The 23,270-nt window shown below is 57.2% G+C and overlaps 1 protein-coding gene across 1 annotated transcript in view; it reads right to left on the bottom strand.

Moving 5' to 3' along the window:
• The window catches only part of LRFN1 (leucine rich repeat and fibronectin type III domain containing 1), a 76,415-nt gene extending 55,337 nt beyond the window's left edge, over positions 1 to 21,078 (bottom strand). Inside the window, exon 1 of the mRNA XM_077318509.1 lies at positions 20,581 to 21,078. The gene's annotated coding sequence lies outside the window, so the exon portion shown is untranslated. The remainder of the gene's footprint in view (positions 1 to 20,580) is intronic.
• Between the last annotated feature and the right edge of the window lie 2,192 nt (positions 21,079 to 23,270).

The following is a 23,270-nucleotide window of genomic DNA, read 5'->3' as shown; positions in this document are numbered from 1 at the left end:
AACAGATTTGGACCCGTTCCTTTCTTTGAGTATGTGGTACCCTGGGCCCTGGCAACTGATTCGCACTCGGCACCAGCCCTGAAACCTCCTGGACGCCAAGCCTTCCAAGGGTCTTCTTTGCAAACCGGCCTCCAGACCTTTAATTGGACCTGCTGCTCGGCAGGGCCAGCTGGGCCTGACACCAGTTCGACTCTGCTGTCAAACTGGAAGGTCTCTGGGGCAAGGATGCTTGAAGCTGGTCCTGCACTGAGCAGGGGGTGGGACTAGATGGCCTGCATGGCCCCTTCCCACTCTAGGATTCTAGGAGTCTAGTTCAGCCATGGAATGGGCTGCCTAAGGAGGTGGGGAGCTCCCCCTCACTGGCTGTCTTCAATCAGCGGCTGGACAGATCCTTCTCCTGGATGCTGGAGGCTGATCCTGCACTGAGCAGGGGGTGGGACTAGATGGCCTCGATGGCCCCTTCCCACTCTAGGATTCTAGGAGTCTAGTTCAGCCATGGAATGGGCTGCCTAAGGAGGTGGGGAGCTCCCCCTCACTGGCTGTCTTCAATCAGCGGCTGGACAGATCCTTCTCCTGGATGCTGGAGGCTGATCCTGCACTGAGCAGGGGGTGGGACTAGATGGCCTCGATGGCCCCTTCCCACTCTAGGATTCTAGGAGTCTAGTTCAGCCATGGAATGGGCTGCCTAAGGAGGTGGGGAGCTCCCCCTCACTGGCCGTCTTCAAGCAGCGGCTGGACAGATCCTTCTCCTGGCTGCTTGAGGCTGATCCTGCACTGAGCAGGGGGTGGACTAGATGGCCTGCATGACCCCTTCCCACTCTAGGATTCCATGAGTCTAGTTCAGCAGTGGAAGGGGCTGCCTAAGGAGGTGGGGAGCTCCCCCTCACTGGCCGTCTTCAAGCAGTGGCTGGACAGATCCTTCTCCTGGCTGCTTGAGGCTGATCCTGCACTGAGCAGGGGGTGGACTAGATGGCCTGCATGGCCCCTTCCCACTCTAGGATTCTAGGAGTCTAGTTCAGCAGTGGAAGGGGCTGCCCAAGGAGGTGGGGAGCTCCCCCTCACTGGCCGTCTTCAAGCAGCGGCTGGACAGATCCTTCTCCTGGATGCTTGAGGCTGATCCTGCATTGAGCAGGGGGTGGGACTAGATGGCCTGCATGGCCCCTTCCCACTCTAGGATTCTAGGAGTCTAGTTCAGCAGGGGAAGGGGCTGCCTAAGGAGGTGGGGAGCTCCCCCTCAGTGGCCGTCTTCAAGCAGCGGCTGGACAGATCCTTCTCCTGGATGCTTGAGGCTGATCCTGCATTGAGCAGGGGGTGGGACTAGATGGCCTGCATGGCCCCTTCCCACTCTAGGATTCTAGGAGTCTAGTTCAGCAGTGGAAGGGGCTGTCTAAGGAGGTGGGGAGCTCCCCCTCACTGGCCGTCTTCAAGCAGCGGCTGGACAGATCCTTCTCCTGGATGCTGGAGGCTGATCCTGCACTGAGCAGGGGGTGGGACTAGATGGCCTGCATGGCCCCTTCCCACTCTAGGATTCTAGGAGTCTAGTTCAGCAGGGGAAGGGGCTGCCTAAGGAGGTGGGGAGCTCCCCCTCAGTGGCCGTCTTCAAGCAGCGGCTGGACAGATCCTTCTCCTGGATGCTGGAGGCTGATCCTGCACTGAGCAGGGGGTGGGACTAGATGGCCTGTATGGCCCCTTCCCACTCTGGGATTCTAGGAGTCTAGTTCAGCAGGGGAAGGGGCTGCCTAAGGAGGTGGGGAGCTCCCCCTCACTGGCTGTCTTCAAGCAGCGGCTGGACAGATCCTTCTCCTGGATGCTGGAGGCTGATCCTGCACTGAGCAGGGGGTGGGACTAGATGGCCTGTATGGCCCCTTCCCACTCTAGGATTCTAGGAGTCTAGTTCAGCAGGGGAAGGGGCTGCCTAAGGAGGTGGGGAGCTCCCCCTCAGTGGCCGTCTTCAAGCAGCGGCTGGACAGATCCTTCTCCTGGATGCTGGAGGCTGATCCTGCACTGAGCAGGGGGTGGGACTAGATGGCCTGCATGGCCCCTTCCCACTCTAGGATTCTAGGAGTCTAGTTCAGCAGGGGAAGGGGCTGCCTAAGGAGGTGGGGAGCTCCCCCTCACTGGCTGTCTTCAAGCAGCGGCTGGACAGATCCTTCTCCTGGATGCTGGAGGCTGATCCTGCACTGAGCAGGGGGTGGGACTAGATGGCCTGCATGGCCCCTTCCCACTCCAGGATTCAACCTACTGCGCAAGACCTGCCTCTCTCCTCCTTGAACTCACCCTTTGGAGATCAGGCAGGACGTTTGGTGCATAACAGGCCCCTTGCTTGCTCATGTGCCTCTACTCCCTTGGATCCTTGCAGAGAAGAGAGACAGGGCTTCACTCTTTGATTTCCACCCCGTCTTGCTTTGTTGTTAACAGCAGAACCAGTTTTGGACTGCACAACAAGACTGGAGGCCCTTTTACAGCCCCAGGGCTAATTGAGGCTGTAGAAGCCCACCTGGGGGTGGGGGAGATGTATCTGCAGGACTATCGCCTTCATTCAGGTGTTTTCCCCCTGCCCCAAGATCAGGCTAAGCACTCCTCTCCATCCAGGCAGGCTGATCCAGAACCTTGTCCGGAACGGAGGACAAAGCACGTTGCATATTAAAAACTCAGTGGAAGCAGTCCGTGTTGGCGGCAAGGCCCGAGAAGGTCAGTCGCTGGACACTGGCGTGTGTCCTGATTGCAGGCACATGACAGGCTGACCGAGATAGTCAGAATATCACTCTGAAGTTCAGATCCTGGTTCAAGCACGCTTGCAGCTTCACATCCAACGGGAAATCCGAAAGCAGAGCTCCAGAGCACAGGCCGGAGGCCACAGAATCCACCCAGGACACAAGGTCAGAAGCTGCGTTGCTTCCACACTGCCAGTCTCCTGGCTTGCTGCTTTTAGTTATCAGGCCAAGCTCCTGCCAGACTCCTCAGTCCTGCTCCTGCAGAGACTCCTTCTCAGGGCACCTTCTGTCTTGCGGGTTTCTCTTGTTGGCTCTGGTGGTGAACTGGCCAGCGCAGGGGCCTCTGCTGCCCACTCAGGGCTGGTCTCTGTCTTCTCAGGGACCACCTCCTCCTGCAGCGTCAGGCCAGCTGGCCACCTCGTCCCTGCAGGAGTCCACTGCATCACTAGGCTGGCCGAGGACTTGCTCTTATCCCAAGCTTCCCCTGCAAGCCGGGCAGCTGGAAGCCTCATTCCCAAGGCAAACCTCCCCGTGGAAGGAGGCGCCAGAGGCCCGGCTGCAGGTTCCTGCAGGGAAGCGCTCTCCGCTACGAGAGGGGGAAGGCCGGGAGCCTCGATGCCAGGCTGCCGGTTGCTTAAAACAAGAAACATTAAGCAGGGCATAATGACTGCCGAGTGGAGAGCCCTCTTGCAAGCAAAACGCGCCGCTCAAGTAGCTTTCAGGCGTCCTCGTGCTGGCTTGTTTTAATATTTATCGGCGAAGTCTCCACAAGGGCCTTGGCGCGGGAGGGGAGAGCCGGAGGAGCACCCGGACGGCTCCTTCCCTCTCGCTCGGCTGCCATGTTTCACGTAGCTTCTTCGGGCGACGCACCTTGACTGTGTGCCAAGGAGGAGATAAGGCAGGAGGGGGGGGAGGGTGCTTTTTGTTTGCAGAGACACCTCCTTCTGGTTTATTAGCCGTTTTGGAAAAGCTCGCCTGCCCCTACGGAGCGCGTCTGTGGCAGGCGGAGAGGAGCGGGTCGGAAGCTGCCTGAATGGCAAAGAAAGCTGGCTGGCTCAGGCGCACGCAGGGAGTTTGGCCACCCCCGTGGCTTCAGGCTAGTGCCGGAGAAGCAGAGAGGGGCCTTCCGACCACCAGCTCAGAGGCCTCCTGCGGTCTGTGCCAGGAGGAACCAGGATGGCAGCAGGAGAAGCTGGCTCCAAAGGCAGGGCTCAGACGAAGGTCCACCAGGGCACTGCCAGCGCTGAAGGCTGCAATGGGGTGGGGTTAAGGGGAGGAGGGGGGCACCGCACTTCTGTACCTCTGCACTCCAGGCCCAGAACCTACACCTGGTCCAGAATGTCCTGTTCCTCTGGAGGGCAGAGAGGTTGAGGCCTTCATAAGGACAGGAGTTGGCAGGTCTGCCTGGGGCTGTCGGCGAGCTCCACCCTCTGCTGGGGGGGCCTTTGAGCTATAAAAGGCTCTTGATCGTCAAAGTACAAAACCTAAAGGGGCCTTTAGGATCAAGCTGGGGGACTCTGTAAGTGTTCCAGAGTTTTCCAAAGGGGTCTGGTTCTTCCCACAATGGATCGAATTGGTGCAGCTGGAGATGGACCCGAGGCCCTGACTTGCACTGTCTGTGGCAGGTTTGCATTTTTACCTCAGAGTAACCCTAAATACACCTGCACCAAATGCAAGTTAGTAGCGCTCCTGGAGGAGAAGGTACAGAAGGTAGAAGAACGCCTGTCCACTCTTGGTTCTCAAAAGGAGGGCGAATAGGTCTTGGAAGGAACTCATGGGGCACTTTTTGGAGGGCAACTGGGAGAGGCGGGAAAGGTGCCTCACCAACTGGAGGAGAACCCAATACAAGAGGACAATGCATGGAAGAAAAATAGGGAGATATTCTGCTCCTCTGACACTCAGAAACCATTTCCAGGATCTGCCTGTAGGTAGTGACTCTCGACCACAGGAACAGGGGCTGTTCCCCCAACTCCCCCCAAGCTCAGAAGACGTTTCACAGCCTCCTGTGGATGAGAGGAAAGTTCAAAAACTAAAAGCCTGGGGTACTCTTATGAAGGATTATGAGGTGTCTACACTAATGCACAGAGTATGGGGGAAAGGCAGGAAGATCTAGAAGTCCCAATAAAGGAAGGGGACCATGATCTAATAGGCATAACAGAAACCTGGTGGGAGAACTCTGCACAACCAGAATAATAGGATTGAGGGGTACAATTTATTTAAAAAGGACAGACAGATATAGAAGGCGGGAGGAGTAGCACTATATGTTAAGAATATATACTTATGAGGAAATATATGTGTCTGAACAGGAGAGTTCAGTTGAGAGTCTTTGGGTAAAAATAAAAGGAGTACAAAATAATAGTATTATGGTGGGGGTCTGCTAGATTCTTTGAATGAACCCAAATCTTCTGGGCCAGATGAATTGCATCCAAGGGTACTAAAAGAACTAACAGATGTAATTTCTCAGCCTCTGTCTGTTATTTTTGACAATATTTGGAGAACCGGTTAAGTGCTAGAAGACTGCAGGCAGGCAAGTGTTGTCTCCATCTCCAAGGAGGGAAAAAAGGAAGATCTGGGTAACTTCCGACCCAGCTTGATGTCTATAGCTGGCAAAATTTTAGAAAAATCATCAGACAGTCCTTGAGCAGCTAGAGCAGATGGCTGTAATTACTAAGAGTCAGCATGACTTTCTCCAAGTACAATCCATATCAGACTAACCGTATCTCTTTTTTTGAGAAAGTTACTATCTTGCTAGATCAGGGGAATGCTGTGGACATAGTTTGTCTTGATTTAAGTAAGGTTTTTTATAAGTTTCCCCATGATGTTCTTACTGGCAAATTGGTAAAATGCGGTATGGATCCTATTACTGTTAGGTGGATCGAGAACTGGTTGACGTATTGTAACCAAAGGGTGCTGGAAATGGTTCCTCATCTTCTTGGAGAGGAGTGACAAGTGGAATGTCTCAGAGATATTCATAAATGATTTGGACGAAAGAGTAGAGGGGGTGCTTATTAAACTGGGAGGAGTAGCAAACAAACCAGAAGACATAATCAGGATACCGAATGATCTTGACAGGCTAGAAAACTGGGCTAAAATGAATTTCAGTAGTGATAAATTCAAAGTTAATTTAGGTAGGAAAAATCAAATACATCCCTATAGGATGGGTGAAACTTGTCTTGGCAGAAGCACGTGTGAAAAGGATCTGGGGGTCTTAGTAGACCAGACACTGAACATGAGTCAGCAGTGTGACTTTACCTAAAAAGGCAAGCAGGATTTTGGGCTGTATTAAGTGTCCAGATCACGCAATGTAATGTTACTGTTTTACTCTGCTCTGGTTAGACCTCAGTTTGTTCAGTTTTTGGGCACCACAACTGAAGAAAGATGTAGAGAAACGGGAGCATGTCCAGAGGAGGGATATGAAGATGGGGAGGGGTTTGGAGACCCAAGTCCTATGAGGAAAGGTTGAGGGAGCTCAGTCTGTTTAGCCTGGAGAGAAGACAACCGAGAGGGGATAGGATAACCATCTTCAAATACCTGAAGGGCTGTCATACAGAAGATGGAGCAGAGTTGTTCTCTGTTGCCCCAGAGGGTCAGACCAGAACGAATGGGATGAAATTAATTCAAAAGAAGTTCCATCTAAACATCCGGAAAAAGTTCCTGACAGTGAGAGCGGTTCCTCAGTGGAACAGGCTTCCTCGGGAGGTGGTGGGTTCTCTTTCTTTGGAAGTTTTTAAGCAGAGACTAGAGAGTCCTCTGACAGAAATGCTGATTTCATTAATTTAGGCAGATGGGGAGTGTGTGGTGGGCAGGAAGGGATGTGCCAGGGTTTGTCTCTTGGGGCCCTTCCTTGCATGCCCAGGGAATTGCCAATTGCTTCTGTGTGATGGGAGGTGAATTTCCTCCAGGCCAGGCTGGATTCTGGAGATTGTTGCTGGAGGGATCACTTGGGCATGAAATTGGGTGGGCAGGTAGTTGTGAGTTCCTGCATTGTGCAGGGGGCTGGACTAGATGATACTGGAGGTCCCTTCCAACTCTAGGATTCTATGATTCTAGGCTAGCCCTGCTGGGTCAGACCAGGGAGGGCCCATCCAGTCCAGCCTCCCATCTCACCCAGGGGCCTGCCTGGAGGGCCAGCCACAGGGCAGGGAGGCCTTCCTAAGAACATGGTAAGGACACAGATGGAATAGTCTTATGGGCCCTCTAGTCCAGCCTCCTGTCTTTCAAAGGGGCCAAGCAGTTCCTCTGGGTCTAGAAATGAAGCCTAGAGGCTGAGGCCTTCCCCTGGTGTTGTCTCCTGGCTCTGGGATTCAGAGGTTGAGTGCCTCTGGATGTGGAGTTTCTACAGTTCTCAGGCATCCATCTGCTCTCTTTCCCACCACTCAGGGCAGCCTGTCTTTCACGGACCGGAGCTTGGGACTTTCCCACCCCAGCTCCAGCGCAGCCAAATGGGCTCTCGCCCTCTCCTGTGACTAACAGATATCCTTGGGTCAGATTCCTTAACTAAGCCAGCTGCAGGAGGGTGGCCTAAGAGGCCGTGATGTTATGGGGTATCCACAAACATTCCAGCTGTGTGGGAGTGCGGGAGGCGTGAACCTTGGGTGCCACTTCTACAGACAGAGGGACTAAATGGTCACTACAGAAATTCCCGGGAGGATCAGGAGCTGTGGAAGGGGAGAGGAGAACTGTGGAGGAGTCCGAGGCCAGGAAACCAGCAGACCAAAAAGCAGGGCAAACGTAGGCTGCCAATGTGGCTCCAGCTCTCACGGGGGAGGGGAGTGGGGGAGTGGGCTGGCTCCAAGGTGGGTCTCCCTCTCTTTTCCTATTCCTCCGGCCTTCTTCAAGCAGCAGGCGCCCCCCCCCCAGCTCCCCCCGCGTCCCAACCGCCATCCACAGGCCTGCAGCCTGTCCCCAGCTAACCTGGAGGGGCCGTGGCGCCATTTGGACAAGGATCCGGACACCTGCCGAACGCACCACCTGTCCACTCCGCCTGTCCAGCGTCCCTTGTGCTGCCTGCTGCCGTGTTTGGGGAAGGGACAGAGTGAGGAGTGGAGTGTGTGAGCTGGAACGGTCGCGGGGACATCGAGGAGGGAGCCTCAGTGGAAGGAGGGAGGCAAGCAGACGTCACCTACGGAGGGCTCCCATTTCAGAGCCCAGGACCCCCTTCTAAACCCCCGTAGGCTGGCCTTTGTATAAATCCCTTTGTATAAATCCCCCCCACACACTCTCTGGTATACCACTCAGGGCTTTTGGCCACCAAGACACAGTTGAGTTAGGGTGACCGGACTGTGGCTCTCCAGATGTCCATGGACTACCATTCCCATGAGCCCCAGGGGCATCATGACCCTGGGCTGTCCTCGGGGTCTCGCATCCAGATTCTGATCAGGGCCGACCATGCTTAGCCTCCGGGATCTGACAAGATCAGGTGATCCTGGGCCATCGAGGTCACCGCCGCAGGCCGTGAACATGTACTGTCAGTTGCCGGAACAAGATTCCTCCTCTGGAATCACTTCAGGCCTCGTGTTTCTCCCTGTGTCAGGCTTCGCTTCAGATCCGACGGCAGTGTCTATTGGATTTTCAAAGAGTAGGTATATCTGGGTGCTTAAAGTCTCACCACATTGCGGCTGACTTTTGGAGGTGTGGGGTGTTCAAGGCCAGAGACATTCAGAGGTGGTTGGTCATAGCCTGCCTCTGTAGAGTGACCCAAGACCTCCTTGGGGGCTCCGGACCACGTACTCACCAGGTTTCCCCCCAATTCGCTTCCGAGATCTGACAGAATCAGCATAAAAAGGTAAAGGTAAAGGTATCCCCTGTGCAAGCACCGAGTCATGTCTGACCCTTGGGGTGACGCCCTCCAGCGTTTTCATGGCAGACTCAATACGGGGTGGTTTGCCAGTGCCTTCCCCAGTCATGACCATTTACCCCCCAGCAAGCTGGGTCCTCATTTCACCGACCTCGGAAGGATGGAAGGCTGAGTCAACCTTGAGCTGGCTGCTGGGACTGAACTCCCAGCCTCATGGGCAAAGCTTTCAGACGGCTGCCTTACCACTCTGCGCCACAAGAGGCTCTTAGAATCAGCATAGCCCGGGCCATATATCATTATATTCCACCTTTATCTCATGGACTCAAGGCAGATTAGGCAGAGTTATGTCCACTCCACAAAAATGGCTCGATGACCGCTGCATAAAGATTCACAGGTCTGCGCATGGACTTCACAAGAACAAGTCATGTCAGACCAACCTTATCTCTTTTTTTGAGAAAGTGACTACCTTGCTGGATCAGGGGAATGCCGTGGACATAGTTTAGCTGGATTTCAGTAGGGCTTTTGATAAGGTTCCACATGATGTTCTTGTTGACAAGTTGGTAAAATGCGGTATGGATCCTAATTCTGTCACGTGGATCGATAACTGGTTGACAAATCTTACCCAGAGGGTACTTGTTAATGGTTCAGCATCTTCTTGGAGAAGAGTGACAAGTGGAGTCCCCCAAGGATCTGTCCTGGGGCCTGGGTTGTCCAACATATTCATAAATGATTTGGATGAGTGATTAGAGGGGATTCTTATTAAATCTGCAGACGATACTAAACTGGGAGGGGTAGTAAACACAACTGAAGACAGCAACAGAGTACAGGATGATCTTGATAGGCTCGAGAAGTGGGCTAAACTGAATAAGATGAAGTTCAATAGGGACAAATGTAAAGTTCTGCATTTAGGTAGGAAAAGCCAAATACACCATTAGGATGGGGGAGATTTGTCTTTGCAGCAACATGTGCGAAAAGGATCTAGGAGTCCTAGTAGTAACCGCCCAGAACTGTAAAGAATGGGCGGTATAAAAATCCCAACAAACAAACAAATAAATACATTGAACATGAGTCAGCAGTGTGACTCAGTGGCTAAAAAGGCAAATGGGATTTTGGGCTGTATCAAACGGAGTATCGTGTCCAGATCACGGGAGGGGATGGTACCGCTTTACTCTGCTCTGTTTCGGCCACATTTGGAGTACTGTGTTCAGTTTTGGGCACCCCAGTTGAAGAGGGATGTTGACAAACTGGAACGTGTCCAGAGGAGGGCAACAAAGATGGTGAGGGGTTTGGAGACCAAGACGTATGAAGAAAGGTTGGGGGAGCTTGGTCTGCTTAGTTTGGAGAGGAGACGACTGAGAGGGGATCTGATAACCATCTTCCTATTTAAAAGGGTGCCATATGGAGGATGGAGCAGAGTTGTTCTCTCTTGCCCGGGAGGGACAGACCAGAATGAATGGGATGAAATTAATTCAAAAGAAATTCCATCAAAACATCCAGAAGAAGTTCCTGACAGTCAAAGCGATTTCTCAGTGGAACAGGCTTCCTCGGGAGGTGGTGGGTTCTCCCATCTTTGGAGATTTTTAAACAGAGGCTGGATAGCCATCTGACAGAGAGGCTGATTCTGTGAAGGCTCAAGGGGGTGGCAGGTGACAGTGGGTGAGCGAGAGGGTTGTGAGTGTCCTGCATAGTGCAAGGGGTTGGACTAGATGACCCATGAAGCCCCATCCAACTATATTATTCTATGATTCTATGATTCATCCAGCAGGGCTCTCCTGAGGTTCTTATGAAGGCCTCAGCCTCCCTGCCCTGTTATTGGCCCTCCAGAGGAACTGGCTTGCCCCTGGGTGAGACGGGAGGCTGGACTGGATGGAAGCATCACCCACAAATTGTCAACCAAGTGCAGCTCCTTGGCGTGACCCCCTCACCCCCCATATTCCGCATGGCAACAACGTCAGATTCCCCAAAGGAGGCTTGGCAATACTTTCCTGGCTTTGGGGCTGCATGGGAACTGACTCCTGTCTGTGCCAGAGACTTGTCAGGGCTCGGATGCATTTGTTGGTGCAGGGCAGGGGAGAACCGCCCTGGTGCTGCAGAAAATATTCCCGTCGTGCTCCCGGACTTATGCAATGTGTTTAGGGCTGTTTTGTGTTACTCTGTCACTCCACAGGCATTTCCAAAGAGGTTTCGTACCCCGTCAACGTTCCGTGATTGACGGTTTCCCCTTGCGTGGCTTGAAAGACAAGAGCCATTTCGATTCGGAATTCTTGCAGGCCCGGAAGGTGGGAGGGGCTGCGTCTCGCATGAAAGGCACAAAGACTGCTTCCAGCTGCCAGGGACTAAAATACGAAGGTGTGCAGCATCCCGGAGCATCACCTCCTTAAGAGCACTGCCGAAGGGCCAGATGAAATGAGCTGGAATCTCTGGATTGGGAGTTGCCTGGAGATTTGGGGGTTGGGGGTTCTAAGGAGGGCAGGGTTTGGGGAGGGGGGACTCCGAATGGGAGAGAGCCCACCTTCCACAGCAGCCATTTTCTCCCGGGAAACTGATCCATGTCACCTCGAAGTCAGTTATAATCCCAGGCCATCTCCAGCTGCCGCCTGGAGATTGGGAACTGCCCTCCTTCTACCTGGTCACTGCAGGTCACAGGCTGCTGGACTAGCTGGTCCTTGTGGCTGGACCAAATGGGTCTCTCCTGATGTTTTTATGCGGTGGTACCACTAGATTTAAGTCTAGCAGCCCCCTAGGAGACCAATACGATTTTGGGGGTGTACGCTTTTGAGAGTCAAAGCCCACTTTGTCACCAGACAAAGTTTGTGTCTCTAAGGCAGGGGTAGTCAAACTGTGGCCCTCCAGATGTCCATGGACTACAATTCCCATGAGCCCCTGCCAGCATTCGCTGGCGGGGGCTCATGGGAATTGTAGTCCATGGACATCTGGAGGGCCACAGTGTGACTACCCCTGCTCTAAGATGTTACTGAGCTCAAATTGAGATGTTCTACTGCAGAAAAGTCAGGGCTTCCCTCTTTAGGGGGCAGCGATTCTCAGGAGGAGGATCTACTGGGGAGAAACAAAAGAAGACTCTTCCTCCTGCACATGTGCCTTTTCATTCAGAGACACCCCCCCCCACACACACACACACACAGACACAACCTGGAAAAAAGCAACCCAAGCAAACCGTAGGACAACACGAATTGCAGTCAAATCCAGAGCTGGCCAGCGACCATACGTGCTCGATACCCACCCCGACTGAAAGCGTGCCACGGCAGCTACTCCTGGCACCGAAAGCTGTCAGCCTTCACAGTGCCCCCGTTCCAAGGCACAGAAGAAAGAACACTAAACGGGCTGGCAAAGAACCTCACAGAGGCAGCTCCCGCCTTCCCTGGCTCCAGAACCCCAGGCTGGGCCCAGGACGCTCTCTAGGGAAGGCTGAGGCCGGGTTGGATGAGCAGAGCGGGACGGGAAGGCTGTCCAGAAACACCCCTGAAGCTGCCCTATGCTGAATCTGGCCCTCAGGCCCTCAAGGCAGCATTGTCTGCTCAGGCTGGCAGCTGCTCTACAGAGGGGGTGGACTAGATGGCCGGGATCGCCCTTTCCAATGGTATGATTCTACCCGGGACCTTCTGCATGCTAAACAGGGGCTCTGCCGCTGAGCCACCCCCCCCCCTCTCCAGGGCTCTCCATGGAGGTCTTTCCCCTCCCCTCCTGCCTGGTTGGCCCTTTCTCCCTGGAGATGCCGGGGATTGAACCTGGGACCTTCTGTGTGCAGAGCAGAAGCTCTTCCACTGGGCCACAGCCCCCTCCCCCCCCCCCCCGCAGCAGCATTCGTGAGACCCAAGGGTTTCCCCGGCGGCTTGTAAGAGATTATTGGTGATTTTATCACACGGACTTCACCTTTCTGCTTTCGAAGGAGCACGTAAGAGAGTTCATTCATCACCCCCACCCCTGGCCTCCTCCGATTTATTTCAGATATTTTGACACCCTTTTTCCACCTTGCTCAAGCATCCAGTCCCTGAAACAGGCTCCACAACTAAAACAGCATCAAATACAACAACAACAACAACAACAGCAACAACAACAGCTGGTGATTTTGTACCCTGATTTTTGCTACCCAAAGGACTCTCAAAATGGCACACAATCGCCTTCCCTTCCTCTCCCCACAGCAGACACCTGGTGAGGGAGGTGTGGGTGAGAGAGCTCTAGGAGAACCAGGTCACCCAGCTGGCTGCATATGAGGAGGGGGGAATCCAACCCAGTTCTCCACTGGGTTCCTCGCTGTCTGTTCCGCCACTGTTAACCCCGCTCTCCCAGCAAAAACAGCATCTTCACCAACAAACACAGGAGTTGCTCAGAACAGAATGGAGCCACCTGGGCCTTCAGACAAAATCTCCCCGAAAGAGGCCAGCTTGGCACCTTGACAAAAGAAAGTGCCAAAGATATTACGGGCTTCGCTTCACTGGGCCGTCCACCGTACAAGGTCCTAAACCACAAACGACAATCCCAGCACTTTGAGATGAACCTGGAAACAGACTGGCAGCCAAGGCCGATGTTTCAAAATCCCCATTATGCAACCAGACCTACTTCTCTCAGTCTCAATGACTCAGCGGCTGCGTTTCCTATCTATTGTTGCTTCCGAGCTGTCTTCTAGGGCAGCCCCAGGCAAGACACCTTGTAGTAGTCTGGCCACAACATTAGGCAAATGTAGGCGTGGCACGTGTCGATCGGTAGAGGCTCAAGTTCAAGTCCCCAGTCTGCTCATTTCATGGCCTCGTGGTAATCCAACCAGGTTGATTTCCAACACAGTGGATCTCAGATCTGGAAGATCCCTGCTTGTGACCTTGAGTTAGGTGCATTCTCTCAGCCTAACCTACCTCACAGGGCTGTTGTGAGGATAAAACAGAGGGGAGGAGAAACAAGGTAAGCTTCCTGGGAGGAAAGGCAGAGTCCAAGTGAATCAAATCAATGTATCAATCCCAGGCAAGTAGAATCATAGAGTTGGAAGGGCCCTCCAGGGTCATCTAGTCCAACCCCCTGCACAGTGCAGGAACTCACAACTACCTGCCCACCCACAGTGACCCCAATTTCATCCCCCCCACCAAAAATCACAGAGCCCCTTGAGTCTGGTGCCAAGCCACTGAAGGCTTTCCAGGCCAAGACCAGCACTTTGGTGCACGATTCCGAGGCATATGAAGAACGTCCTGCAGGAGGAGCTGTGCTTTTAGCATAGAGGGAATAGGGACATCCTGATATTGTTCAAATAATGGGGACCAAGCCCTGTGAGGAAAGGCCAAAGGCCTTGGGAATGTTCCGCCTGGAGAAGAGGAGGCCGAGAGGGGGCAGGAGGGCTCATCTCCAGCTGACGGAGTTCAGTTCCCCTTTGGAGGGCGGGCTCCACCACTTCATCCTCCACTGAGGCCCTTCCCTGCCCCAAATCCCACTCACTCCCGGCTCCACCCCCAAAGTCTCCAGGTATTTCTCAACCCAGATCTGGCAACTGTACGTGTCTTTCGAAACAGGTTTTTCTGCTGCACCCTCTTTGCGAATGGAAACTCTGCCAACAAAAAGAACCAGAGAGAACTTGGGCAATGGATCCATTGCTGGAGGATCAAGTCGCTCCCATGGGGGTCTGGGTCCAGAGATCCTTCCCAGGGCACCCCACCCCAAAGGGCCTCTACAGGCAGGCCCCTGATCCAGATGTGAACAAGGCTGTAGTGCATAACTGTGGACGAGGGTCACCGAAAAATAGTTCACACGCGGCATCTGGCCAGAGAGATTTGTGGGCACAGATTTCATTTGGGAGTCCTGCTGCAGAAACACCCTGGCCAGAGTTCCACAAATTAAACCATCCTTCCCAGAATCCTTTGTGACATGCCAGGGCTCCACACCCGGCCAGTCAATCCTCCCAAGGTCCTTGAAGGTCAAATCTTGGCCAGCTGTGGCCTGAGCAGAAGACCTTGTGGCAGAAACTCACAGATAAAGCCATGCGCTGTGGAGGACACGGCGCTAAAACAAGACACGGAGCAAGTGACAGACTGTGGGCCTGCAAAGGGCCCTTTGCCCCTGGAGGGAAGAAAGAAGAAGAAGAGTTGGTTCTTATATACCGCTTTTCCCTAGCCGAAGGAGGCTCAAAGGGGCTTACAGTCGCCTTCCCATTCCTCTCCCCACAACAGACACCCTGTGGAGTGGGTGAGGCTGAGAGAGCCCTGATATCACTGCTCGGTCAGAACAGCATTATCTGTGCTGTGGTGAGCCCAAGGTCACCCAGCTGGCTGCATGTGGGGGAGTGCAGAATTGAACCCGGCATGCCAGATTAGAAGTCCACACTCCTAACCTCTACACCTAACTGGCTCTCTGCTTGGCATGCAGAAGGTCCCAAGCTCAATCCCTGGTATCTCCAGATAAAAGGACCAGACAGGGGGTGATGGGAAAGACCTCTGCCTGAGGCCCTGGAGTGCCATGGGAGGGACTGGAGCTCAGTGGCAAAGCCCCTGTTTGGCATACAGAAGGTCTTAGGTTCAATCCCCGGCATCTCCAGTTGAGGAACAGGCAATAGATGGTGTGAAAGACCTTAGCCTGAGACCCCTAGAGAATAAGACAATCCCTGGAGGGTCCAAGGGTTTGATTCTTGTTTGGGGAGTTGTTTGTGTTTGGGGAGGGGCTGCGGCTCAGTGGCTGAGCTTCTGCTTGGCATGTAGAAGGTCCCAGGTTCAATCTCCGGCAGCCTCCCCAGGTAAAAAGGACCAGCTGATGGGAAAGACCTTGCTCTACCTGAGACCCTTGGAGGCTGCTGCCAGTCTGAGTAGACAATTCTGATCTTAAGGCGGCTTCCTGCTTCTGACGGGCGCACAACCTCTCCTGCTCCAGCACACGAGCCACGCAGGGGGTTGCCAGATGTGCAGCCACCTTTCTGTCCTCCGAGAGAAGCAGCCAATTTGGTCGAATGCAGCGGGATTTCCCCAGGATGCTCCTTCCCTGAACTCCAAGTCCCCATTTTTCAACGGGAGAAGCTTTCAAAGGGAGACTCCAGCGTGAAACTGGTGAACTGAGAAATTGGATTGCATTTCCTGACGCTCGAGCTGTGAGCTGGCGGTCCTAGGCCAGTGCGGTTGTTAGTTAGAAGTCCCGGCCAGCTCCTTCGATATGTCCCGCTGGGTCAACCACAGCCGTCCGACAGCTGTCCCACCCTCTGAGGCAGGGGTAGTCCAACTGCGGCCCTCCAGATGTCCATGGACCACAATTCCCATGAGCCCCTGCCAGCATCCGCTGGCAGGGGCTCATGGGAATTGTAGTCCATGGACATCTGGAGGGCCGCAGTTGGACTACCCCTGTCCTGAGGCATCAGCCAGAGCCGGGGCCTTTCCCCTGGTGGATCCAGCTCTGGGGAACGGGCTTCTTAGGGGGGAGATCTTCAGGATGTGCTGTAGGACCAGCCTGTTTGCCAGGGCCTTTGAGAGGGTATGAACAACAGGCTTCTTTTAAAGGAGAGAGATTTGGAGTGTGCTGTTCTCCTGGTGCCATTGTTAAAAGCGGCGGTTTCCAATCTGGGTTGGAATCCCTGCTCTTCCTCCCACCCACCCTGCTGGGTGATCTTGGGCCAGTCACAGTCTTGTCAGAGCTGTTCTCACAGAGCACCCCTTTCACAGCTCTCTCAGGCCCACCAACCGGTGGTGAGGAGAGGAAGGGAAGGCTATTGTATGCCGCTTTAAGACTACCTTTGGGTAGTGGAAAGTGGGGTATAAAAACCAACTCTTCTATTTTGGGTTTGAACGGAACACGTCTTTAACTGATCTGATAACCATCAAGTATTTGAAAGGGAGCCGTATGGAGGATGGAGCAGAATTGTTCTCTCTTGCCCTGGAGGGACAGACCAGAATGAATGGGATGAAATTAATTCAAAAGAAATTCCATGTAAACCTCCGGAAGAAGTTCCTGACAGTCAGAGCAGTTTCTCAGCGGAAGAGGCTTCCTCGGGAGGTGGTGGGTTCTCGATCTTTGGAGATTTTTAACCAGAGTCTAGATAGCCATCTGATGGAGAGGCTGATTCTGTGAAGGCTCAAGAGGGTGGCAGGTGACAGTGGAGGAGCGATAGGGTCGGGAGTGTCCTGCATAGTGCAGGGGGTTGGACTAGATGACCCAGAAGGGCCCTTCCAACTCTATGATTTTGAATTCCATCTAAACCTCCGGAAGAAGTTCCTGACAGTCAGAGCGGTTTCTCAGTGGAACAGGCTTCCTCGGGAGGTGGTGGGTTCTCCATCTTTGGAAATTTCTAAACAGAGGCTGGAGAGCCATCTGACAGAGAGGCTGATTCTGTGAAGGCTCAAGGGGTGGCAGGTGACAGTGGACGAGCGATTGGGATGTGAGTGTCCTGCACAGTGCAGGGGGTTGGACTAGATGACCCAGGAGGTCCCTTCCAACTCTTTGAATTCCATCTAAACATCTGGAAGAAGTTCCTGACAGTTAGAGCGGTTTCTCAGTGGAACAGGCTTCCTCGAGAGGTGGTGGGTTCTCCTTCTCTAGAAGTTTTTAAACAGAGGCTGGAGAGCCACCTGACGGAGAGGCTGATTCTGTGAAGGCTCAAGGGGGTGTCAGGCTACAGTGGATGAGCAATTGGGATGTGAGTGTCCTGCACAGTGCAGGGGGTTGGACTAGATGACCCAGGAGGGCCCTTCCAACTCTACGATTCTATGATTCCAAATTTTCTCGTCAGCTGCCGTGAACCGCAAGGCAAGGCAAGGCGGACATGATTGAATGAATACATACATGAGAGCAGAGCGTGGCTAGGGAGGCTGTGTGGTACACAGAGCAGAGTTTGAGCCCAGTGGCACCTTGAAGGCCAACAATGTTCATGTGCGCCCAAAAGCTTATCCCATGAATACAACTTTGTTTGTCCTCAAGGTGCCACGGGGCGAAACTTTGCTTTGCAGCAGAAGGAAACAGAAACAGCAACTTCGCCACAACTTTTCTTCCTCTTGCAGGTGACCATGGACTCTCATTCTTTTCCACTTCCTCGCAGGGTTGTTGAGAAGGTAAATGGAGGAGAGGAGGAGGGAAGCCGCTTTGGGTCCCCACTGGGTAGTAAGGGAGGACGGATGGGCAAATAAACTAGAGATTTGCGTGACAGCCCCCTCCCTCCCCCCTGGCTGCTTTCCCCCTCCTCCAACAGCAAAATGCAAACAGATTGTGCTGTTCCAGACTGTTGTGTTAGCCTTACAGACGCACAGGCGTCGTAAGCTCACCCTCCAAAGGCAGGTGACACTCCCCCAAGCATCCACCCCCTCCCCCACCCAGGTCTAGAGTGGCAGCAGGGCACACGCTGGACCCGAATCCAGACCCCACCCAGAAGCCTGACTGGGGCCAGCCGCTTTCTCCCGGCTTCCTGGCCCCTCTGCAGGTGCAGAGAATGCTGAAGGAGAAAGGGGGTGGGAATCATCTCTCCATGTCTCCCTGAGCTCCCCGGGAGGAAAGGAAATAGCTGAGCTGATTTGCAAACTGTTGTGACACACAGACATATATCTCCCCTGGCCTTTCGGGAGAGCGTGGCCCGTTGCCAGTGACGACGTGGCTTGAATGGTGCTCGGGTCACGGATCTGCCACTTGTGGACTCCACTACCTTTTCGAGAAAGCCGGGGATTGACATTTCGAGTACTTCGGGGGGGGGAGGGGTGTCTCCTAGCGCAAAAGGGTGAGGTGCGTGGATGGACATTCAAGATGGGTGCTGGCGATTTAGCAGTGAGATCCAGCGGCTGGACTGTCAGGCGAGGGTTTGAGGCAGGGGTGTTCAAACTGCGGCCCTCCAGATGTCCGTGGACTACAATGCCCATGAGCCCCTGCCAGCGAATGCTGGCAGGGGCTCATGGGCATTGTAGTCCACGGACATCTGGAAGGCCGCAGTTTGAACACCCCTGGTTAGAGAGAACAAGGTCCCAATCTCCAGGAAGCCAGTCTCCTATCCTGTCCTACCTTGTAGGGTTGTTGTAAGGATAACACGGAGGAGGGGGAGGAACCACACAGGCCATCCTGGGCTCCTTAGAAGAACGGCAAGAGAGGCTATGACCGATACGTGGTCAAGACCATGAGCTGTGAACGGGTCTTTCTCAGCTGTCAGCTCTTCGCCAGGCCTGCAGGGGAAAGGACGGGTCTGTTTGCCTCTCCTGTGCTTGCATCATGACTCTCTTCCAGGGACACCTGAAGCTGCCGGACCCTCCCTCCCTCCCTCCTTCGAAGGAGATGCCACGAATTGGACCCGGCCCCCCCGACATGCCAAGCAGAGTCAAGGCACGGAGGCACAGCCTGTCCCCGCGGGCGCCTGGGCTGTCGTCAAAGAGTACGGAGATACCTGATCAGTGGGCTGCTCAAAATGTGTCCGTGTAATGTGCGGGGAGGGGGCATGTGAGCCCCCCTAGTAGGGTGTGCGGGAACGGGCCTTGAAGATGCTACTCAGCCCGAACACGGGCTCAGGCTTTGAGCTCAGTCATGGTAAGGGAGGTGAGTGTGGGGATGGCAGTGTACAAGCCCCCCCCCCCTGGCTCTCCTCTGAGAGATTGTCCTTGGGCAGCTGCCTCCATAACCCTGGCTGAGAGGGGGCCCTTGGGGGATTCTCCATGCCCCTCCCTCCCTCCCTCCCTCCCTCCCTGTAAGGACCGCAAGCCTTGGCCCACCGGAGCCTCCTGCCTGGGCACCAGCCGCCCTCCCCCACCAAGCGCGCTTCCGGCCGCAGCCCCCAGCCCCAGGCGACACGCAGGTCTTGGCGCACAGCTGGCGGCGGCGGCGGCACCCGCGGGTGCTCCCTCCCTCCCTCCCTCCCTTCTTTCTTTCCAGAGGCCTGGGGGGGGGGGGTGCGCATTTGCCCAAGTGTCAATGTCAGGCTCCGGCTCGACTCCCCGGGGAGCCCGGGCTGGCCCTCCTGCAGCGCGTGTCCCCAAACCTTGAGGGCCGGAGGGAGACCAACGGCGGCGGGAGGGGGGAGCGAGAGAGGCGCGCGCCGCCTGCAGTTCCGCGCTGCAGCCACTGGAACCGGGGCGGGGGGGGCTGGGGCGGGGGGAGCCCGGCGTCGGGGTGCGCGCCTGCGGATGCGCGGAGGGGGGGGGGAGAGTAAATCGCCCAATCGAGACCCGACATTAATCCCATAATTGCCCCGAGGCCCTCGCAATTCCCCGCGCAAGCCGCGGGCGCTGGCAGGGAGGGAGGGGGGGAGGGGAGGTGAGGGGAGGGGAGGCGATTGGGGGCAGGGCTGGTCTGGTGCCCAGCCCCATCGAGGTCCCCCCAAGCAAGGATGTGGCGGGAAAGGGGGCTTCCTCCCTCCCCCCCCCTCCCCAGCCAGGCAGGGCTCAGCCCAATACGGGGGCGCCGCTTTCCCGCCGGCCCGTCCGACAGCCGCCCCTCGCTGGGCGATCCAGCAACAGGGAGGCGCGGGCGGCGTCGGCGAGGGGGGGGGAAGCCCAGGTGCCCCCAGGCGAGTCCAGCCGCCGAGGCTCCCCCCCCCCAACCACCAGCCGCCCCCTCCCGAGTCTGGCGCGGCCACGCAGCGCCCGGAAGCCCTCGGAGACCGACCCCCTCCCCCCCCCCCGCCGGGAGGGGAGAGACCCCAAAAGCGCCGCCAGCCTGGCCGACAGATCCTCCCCCCCCGCCCGGGTGTTCCGCCGCCCCCTCCCTCCTTCCACGCCAGACCCCCAACCCCCCCCCCACACACACACCCCGGTCCGCTGCTCTTGGGGCCAAGGGCGGCCAGCCGCACAGCCCAGCCCAGCCCGGCCGGGAGAGCCCCTGGCGCAGAGGGGCCGCTGCCTTCCCCCCCGCCCGCCCCGGCAGAGCCCGCTTGCCCGCAAATGGCCGGCGAGCATCGCCGCAGGAGCCCCCCCCCGCCCCAGGAGGAGGCGCAGAACCCCCCGGCCCCCGAGGGCCCCCCCGGCCCCCGCCCCCAGACAGGCCGAGCCCCCCAGCGAGTGGCCCTCCCGCCCCGGGCGCCCCCTCCCTCCCTCCCCCCCTGCGCAAAGCCCTCTCGGCGCCCGGCCGCCCCTCCCCCCCTCCCCTCCCCTCCCCTCGCGGCCCCTTCCCCCGCGCCTCCCGGCTTACCTGCGGGGGTGCAGCTGGCGCTCAGCCGACGGGCGGGCTCATGGTGGCGGGGGGCGGGGGGCGGGCGGTGGGGGCGCCAAGGTGCCCGCGGGCTCAGGCTGCCGCTCGGGCCCCTCTCCAGGGACCCCGCCCCGCCCGGCTCCCCCCCGCGGCGCCCATCGGCCGCCTCCCCGGACTCCACCGGCGGGATCCGCAGCGCGGGGGGGTGGGGCGGGGGCTCCTAGCTGGGCGCCTCGGCCATGGGGAGGGGGGGAGGGAGGGGGCGGCCGGGCCGGTGCAGCGCCAGCCAGCCAGCCAGCCAGGCAGGCAGCAGCGAACGGGCGAGAGCGGGGCAGAGGGAGGGAGGGGAGGGAGGGAGGAGGGGGAGAGGGAGGGGGCGCGCCTGGCTCTGGCTGCTCCCGGCCCCGCAGAACCGGGGCTGGGCCGGGGGAGGCGGAGCGACGGAGCCAAGCGCCGCCCGCAGTGGGGCGGGCACACCGGAGCGCCCCGGACGAGACCCCCCCCCCCACCTCCGAGCGCGCGAGCCCCACCGGACGAGGAGGAGGAGGAGGAGGGCGGGGAGCGGCGGGGGTCCTCCCTTCCTTCCTTCCTTCCTTCCTTCCTGCGGCTGAGACGGGCGGCCGAGGGCGGCGGCCCCAGAGCTCGACCCCCACCACCAGGGCCCAAAGGCCTCCCTCGCCAAGGCCGCCGCCGGCGGAAGGGGCCTCGACCCTCCCCGGAGGCAGGACAAGAGGGCCACGATCCCGGCACGGCACCACGGACAGCACCACGGAGGCCTCCGCGCCTGCCCGCCTGAGTCAGCGCTCTGCAGAGGCCACACGGCGGCCACCCATCGCCCCCACTGCCCACCCCACCGGCCGGATCCCAGGATGCTCCTCCAAGGAGACCCTGTGGGGGGGGGGGGCTGGGTCAGGCCATGGAGGGCCCATCCAGTCCAGCCTCCGGTCCCACCCAGGGGCCAGCCAGTTCCTCTGCAGGGCCAGCCACAGGGCAGGGAGGCCGAGGCCTTCCTAAGGACATCAGGGGAGCCCTGCTGGGTCAGGCCAGGGAGGGCCCATCCAGTCCATCCTCCCGTCTCACCCAGGGGCCAGCCAGTTCCTCTGCAGGGCCAGCCACAGGGCAGAGAGGCTGAGGCCTTCCCCTGAGAAGACCCTCAGAAGAGCCCTGCTGGGTCAGGCCAGGGAGGGTCCCTCCAGTCCAGCCTGCCGTCTCACCCAGGGGCCAGCCAGTTCCTCTGCAGGGCCAGCCACAGGGCAGGGAGGCCGAGGCCTTCCCCTGAGAAGACCCACAGAAGAGCCCTGCTGGGTCAGCCCAGGGAGGGCCCATCCAGTCCAGCCTCCCGTCTCACCCAGGGGCCAGCCAGTTCCTCTGCAGGGCCAGCCACAGGGCAGGGAGGCCGAGGCCTTCCCCTGAGAAGACCCACAGAAGAGCCCTGCTGGGTCAGCCCAGGGAGGGCCCATCCAGTCCAGCCTCCCGTCTCACCCAGGGGGCAGCCAGTTCCTCTGCAGGGCCAGCCACAGGGCAGAGAGGCCGAGTCCTTCCCCTGAGAAGACCCTCAGAAGAGCCCTGCTGGGTCAGGCCAGGGAGGGCCCATCCAGTCCAGCCTCCCGTCTCACCCAGGGGCCAGCCAGTTCCTCTGCAGGGCCAGCCACAGGGCAGGGAGGCTGAGGCCTTCCTAAGGACATCAGAGGAGCCCTGCTGGGTCAGACCAGGGAGGGCCCATCCAGTCCAGCCTCCCGTCTCACCCAGGGGCCAGCCAGTTCCTCTGCAGGGCCAGCCACAGGGCAGGGAGGCCGAGGCCTTCCTAAGGACATCAGGGGACCCCTGCTGGGTCAGACCAGGGAGGGCCCATCCAGTCCAGCCTCCCGTCTCACCCAGGGGCCAGCCAGTTCCTCTGCAGGGCCAGCCACAGGGCAGAGAGGCCGAGGCCTTCCCCTGAGAAGACCCTCAGAAGAGCCCTGATGGGTCAGACCAGGGAGGGCCCATCCGGTCCAGCCTCCCGTCTCACCCAGGGGCCAGCCAGTTCCTCTGCAGGGCCAGCCACAGGGCAGAGAGGCCGAGGCCTTCCCTTGAGAAGACCCTCAGAAGAGCCCTGCTGGGTCAGACCAGGGAGGGCCCATCCAGTCCTGCCTCCCATTTCTCCCAGGGGCCAGCTGCTGGTCAGTGTGGGGCTGGGCAGAGAAAGGCTCTCCTCGCTGCCTGGGACCAGGCAGTCTCATGAGATTTCAGAAGCTAACCAGGGTGGCCTGCCTCACTCCGCGTAATCTGCCTTGAGTCCCTGTGATAAAGGCGGACTATAAAGTCAGTATAAAATGTGTTCCCTCTCCTGGGTGGCCTTGCTTGGCCCCCTGTTGTCAGATCTCAGAAGCTAAGCAGGGTTTGCTTTGATTAGTATTTGGATGGGAGACCGCCAAGGAAGCCGAGGGTTGCTGTGCAGAGGCAGGCCAGGGCCGACCACCTCCGTCCATCTCTTGCCTGGAAACCCCAGGGCAGCCTTCCTCACCGTTTTTACCCTTGAGGAACCCCAGAAACATTCCTCAGGATCTGAGATGCCCCAGAAGTGGTGCGATTGTGCAGGGTGTACTTGGGAGGCATCGCTGTGTTCATTCATGGAATCCTAGAGTTGGAAGGGGCCATAGAGGCCATCTAGTCCAACCCCCTGCTCAACACAGGGATCAGCCCTAAGCATC

This window comes from Paroedura picta, unplaced genomic scaffold (assembly GCF_049243985.1).
Source record: "Paroedura picta isolate Pp20150507F unplaced genomic scaffold, Ppicta_v3.0 Ppicta_v3_sca21, whole genome shotgun sequence".
NCBI classification, from domain to species: Eukaryota; Metazoa; Chordata; class Lepidosauria; order Squamata; family Gekkonidae; genus Paroedura; species Paroedura picta.
This window is presented reverse-complemented; position numbering and strand designations above follow the sequence as displayed.